The 4864-nt window shown below is 37.8% G+C and overlaps 1 long non-coding RNA gene across 1 annotated transcript; it reads left to right on the top strand.

Moving 5' to 3' along the window:
* Positions 1-285: 285 nt before the first annotated feature.
* Positions 286-1024, top strand: LOC109240540. The gene is made up of 2 exons (XR_002070090.1): positions 286-318; positions 746-1024. It is a non-coding gene; the product is annotated as an uncharacterized LOC109240540 (long non-coding RNA).
* Positions 1025-4864: the final 3840 nt, after the last annotated feature.

The following is a 4864-nucleotide window of genomic DNA, read 5'->3' as shown; positions in this document are numbered from 1 at the left end:
GTGGCCCTCGTTTTAATTAGTTTTAACTTAACCTTGGAATTCGAGGCGTGCCATTAGAAAATTTTCATGGCCCTCGTAAAGTTAACAACGTGTAGTTGCTTTTAGGTGCGTACTTTAATAATATTACCTTCCTAAACTCGGGTGTGCATTTCATGTGACCCAAATCCTAATCCCAAAACGTTGAATAAAAATGTGTTGAGGATCCGTGCGCATTTCATGTGACGTGATCCAAAAATACGTTTTTAAACGACGTTCACTTTCTTAAAATTTATTTAATTAAAAGCGGNCTAGATAGCCTGGCGTCTTCTGTCTTTCCAAGTATGTTTATGTATTTATATTTTAGAATTTCTCAATCCCATACACCTACTTGATTTGAATTTTTGGATTTATATTCTAACAATTTGATATATAGTATGCAGCATTGTAATAGGTATTGAGTGGAACCTTAAAGATTATAATGTAATGTTGGAAAGAGCCACAATTCGTCGAAAAGATATTACAAATAAAAATTAGATTAAAATCCTTTCAAAAGTTTTTAGAAAAGTATACAGGTTTGTTTTCTTATCTTGTTGCATTGAATTTTTTCCTTTTGTTATATGCTAAAAATTTTTGTAAAAGAATTATCTAGACATAAATTTTTCTCTCTTTAAACTTCTATTTGTATTTTTACAAACCAACCTTGCATATTTGTATTAATGGTTCGCTCATTCTTGAGTGCTAATTTTTGTTTCTTTTGAATTTATAGGGTACATTTTAATCTATTGAATGCAAGAAGATAAAGATTAGTCTTGATGCAAAGAGTGAAATTACTTCATCCGTGACGGCAGAAGATCATTTGGTGGCAACATCTTCAATACCAGATTAAATACTTAGAACTTAATTTTATTTTGATGCGAAACCCTTCAGAATTTAATATATTATAGTTGAATAACCGAGTTTACTTTAGATAGATAGTTGTATATTTTAGAATGAATTTTTGAAATTTTTGGATATAAATTTGTATAATAAAGTGATATTCAAAGTTTATTATTGTATTAATGATTTGATCAAAGATGTATGGATATGGAATATTTGAAAATTTTAAAAATATTTAGTGAGTTAAAAAAGGAAAATAGTAACCATAGGACAGAAATATTTATTATCTCTAATAAATTAATTTTTCATAAAAATAAAATGTAATCAAAATCTAGTCACCAAATAAAACATAACAAAAAATCCAATCATGGATATTTTGATGATTTATAGCTATGAAATTATGGGTTGGTAGCTAAATACAAATACTATAATACAAATCTAATATGTGAGCATAGCTACATATTTAAATTTTGTGGCTAAATAAATACCATCTTTTGCCGCGGAATATCCCTTTGTGGCTAAAGTATAGAAGATAGCTACAAAATTGATTTATCGTGGCAAAAGAATAAAATCATTAGCTATAAATATATATTCTTCGTAGCAAAATATTTTATTAATATAGCTACATCACAAAAAGTCTTGTAGCAATAACTTGTCCCGGTTATTTACTGCAATTTATGCTAGTAATGATGTTCATTATTGTCACGACCCATTTCCACAATAGGTCATGAGGGCGCCTAACACCCTTGTCAGACAAGCCATTGCGGAACATTATTAAAATTCATATGTTGCTTTTAATTAGAAAGAAGGGGAATAAACACTTAACTTGGAATTTAAACCAGAAGGGCGAAGTACTGCAAGTGATATAATTACACAACCCAAAATAATCGTCTACCAAAGTGTGTGCCAGAACCTGGTGTCACAAGCTACGGGCAACTAGCAGAATATACATCCAAAAGAATATCATACTATCCTACTGTCCGAGTCCAAATAGACAGAAAATAGAAATACAAGGAAAGACTTCTTCGGCTGCAGGTCGACATGGAGGGAAAGTAGCTCACCGTAGAAGTCCCAAGTCCGCTCACGGATACGCACTGGAATGATAACCAGATCCACCTGCCTCGGATCCTGTACAATTAAGTACAGAAGTGTAGTATGAGTACATAAAACAATATGTACCCAGTAAGTATCCCGCCTAAACTCGAAGTAGTAGAGACGAGAAGTCGACTTGATACTTACTAGGGTCAATTAATATGCGAAGAGTTTATAATAAGCATGGATATCTCAAGCTATTTACATTTAATAATCATGGAGTAACAGTTCTTTACCAAACACTAACAATAATGCTTGTATATAGTCTANAGATAACTTTTTTAATTAAAAGCGGTAAAGGATGTAAACGCATATAGGTTCTAAAATCAGTAATTTAATAATTGTGTAAGCCAAGTATGATCAAAGCGACCGTGCTAGAACCACGGAACTCGGGAGTGCCTAACACCTTCTCCCCGCTTAACAGAATTCCTTACCCGGATTTCTGTGTTTCGCGGACATTAAACAGAGCCAATTTTCCTCGATTCGGGATTTGAACCGGTGACTTGGGACACCATAATTATCCCAAGTGGCGACTCTGAATTTTTAATAAAATGAATCCCGTTTCGATTGTCACTTCAAGTTGGAAATAACTCCCTTTATTATACCCCTTTCCGGGGGTGTAGTGAAAAAAGGAGGTGTGATAGCTCTGGCGACTCTGCTGGGGACTAGAACCCAGAACTTTTGGTTCAGGGTTCAAGAATTCGAGCTTGTTTTATGATTTTTACTTGGCTTATTTATTGCTGATATTATTGTATTTTTGTGAACCTTTGTGCTAAAATGCTATCTGTTTCCCGCTTTAGTATTATTTGAATTGTGTATAATTGTCTTCTCGCGCCACCCATCTGAGTCTTCTGAAAATGGTGCATACGTTCGCGTAGCCCGTTTTTTCTATAGAAATTATACCAAATAGAGCGAGGCTGGGCAAGCGACAAGGCCGGGCAGACTTTAGTGCTCCCGGTACGTCGCCCCCTCCTCGGCCCCAGTTGTCCGCTCGGGTACCCCATGTCTAGATCAAACCCCAGGATTTAAACTTAGAAAAACACAGCTCTATGCCGGATCCCTAGTAGGAGCGCTTGTTTGCATCACGTGCATTTTGACTTAGGGGACTCAACACAGGGGTTGGGTCCGTCTAGGACAGGTGTACCCAAAATAACAGACCATCATGATGCATTCTATATGCTACGTGAATATTTATTTGTTTCGGCTTGCATGCTGACCGGCTAGATAAGAAAAGAAAAGAGAGGGGACAATCAAAAAGAGAGAAAAAACAAGAGAGAAAAAGACCAAGAGTGATGAAGAAATAAAGCCCGGCTCTAAAACCCGATATTTGAAAATACCCCGAAACTCTGCCGAATTTTTCAAAAATAGTTATTTCCAAAAATCAAAGCTGGCCGAACTACGCAGGTCTGATTTTCACCGGATGTGGGATACGTAGACAACCTACATAAGGTCCGGCCTTATTTTTGAAAAAAAAGAAGAAAAAAAAGAAATTAGGGGGTCAAATAAATGTAGTTTGGAAGTTTGGTCAAAATAAGCCGATTCAGTGTCGGCAATGTTTTAAACCGTTCTTGCCGAGATAACCTTAGAGTATTCTTCAGTTGTCGAAGGCCTATCTTCGTAAACGAATGGACAAGGTTGATAAGTGTCGTAAAATAAACCCTCCCCGGCCTCAAAATTCGTATGGAATTAGGAAGGGGCCACATTTGCAAAAATAGCCATTTGGCTAAAATTGGCATATCAAGGAAGGGATTATGGTCTTTTGTTTTAAAATTAGAAACCTGTTTCAAAAGGGTCCACTTGAGTCAGCCCTAACCCTACCCTTCTACAGGAACATATGAATATTATCCAAGATCCACCAGAAGTGATCAGGGAGCAGGCTCGGGTACATTTGCGCATGTGGTGGAATGATTTAGATCAGGATGGTCAGAAATGGGTGAGGAAGCAGCTGGGCGCTTTTATAGACATCTGGGAGATTAAACCACGGGATAATCTGATCAAGGCTCTGATAACTTTTTGGGACCCCGCCCGTAATGTTTTTCGCTTCTCGGGCTTTGAGATCACCCTACTTTAGAGGAGATGGCCGGGTACCTTGAGTTTGGACGGGATCTGAGGAAGCAGCAACTTATATTTCCAAGGGCTCCGTCGGTGCACAAGTTTTTTGACCTCCTGAATATCAGTAAGCAGACAATCAAAAATCGCGTAAGCAACGGGTGTTGTGCTTTCCATTTCTTATACTTCAGGTTTGGGCATTCTTCTGGTTTTGAAGCACATGAAAAGGGGCTGAGCAACAAGCAAGATAAGGGTCGTTGGCAGATTCATCGCCAGTTTGCATTTATTGTGGCATTCTTAGGAATTATGGTTTTTCTAAATGAGAAAGGGACAGTTGATATTCGTATGGCTAGAATCGCACAGATCCTCACTACCAGGGAAGACCATACACTTGCTCCGATGGTATTGGTGGATATCTATCGAGCGTTGACTTTATGCAAAGCCGAGGCTCAGTTCTTTGAGGGTTGCAATATCCTTTTGCAAATGTGGTTGATCGAGCATCTTCGCCATCATCCCAGATTCATGAGTTATGGCTCGAGCCCAGATAACTTCATCGTCAGTTACGAAGAGAGGGTAAAGGATTACAAGACTCGCAATCCCAAACGGACATCGGTAACACTGAAATGCACTTCAAGCCAAACTTATGAAATTTCTTCCAAAATGCTAACTTCCACAATGGGCGCCAAAACGCTCCCGGGTCTTCCAAAACCTGATCCGGGCACACGCCCAAGTCCGAAATCATCATACGAACCTGCTGGACCCTTCAGATCCCGATTCCGAGGTCGTTTACTCAAAATTCCAATCTTAGTTCATTCCTTCAACTTTAAGCTTCCGAAATGAGAATTTTCTTTCCAAATCAACTCTGAAC

This window comes from Nicotiana attenuata, unplaced genomic scaffold (genome assembly GCF_001879085.1).
Source record: "Nicotiana attenuata strain UT unplaced genomic scaffold, NIATTr2, whole genome shotgun sequence".
In the NCBI taxonomy this organism is placed as follows: Eukaryota; Viridiplantae; Streptophyta; class Magnoliopsida; order Solanales; family Solanaceae; genus Nicotiana; species Nicotiana attenuata.
Note: the sequence above shows the minus strand (reverse complement) of the source record. Positions and strands in the feature narration are given on the sequence as shown.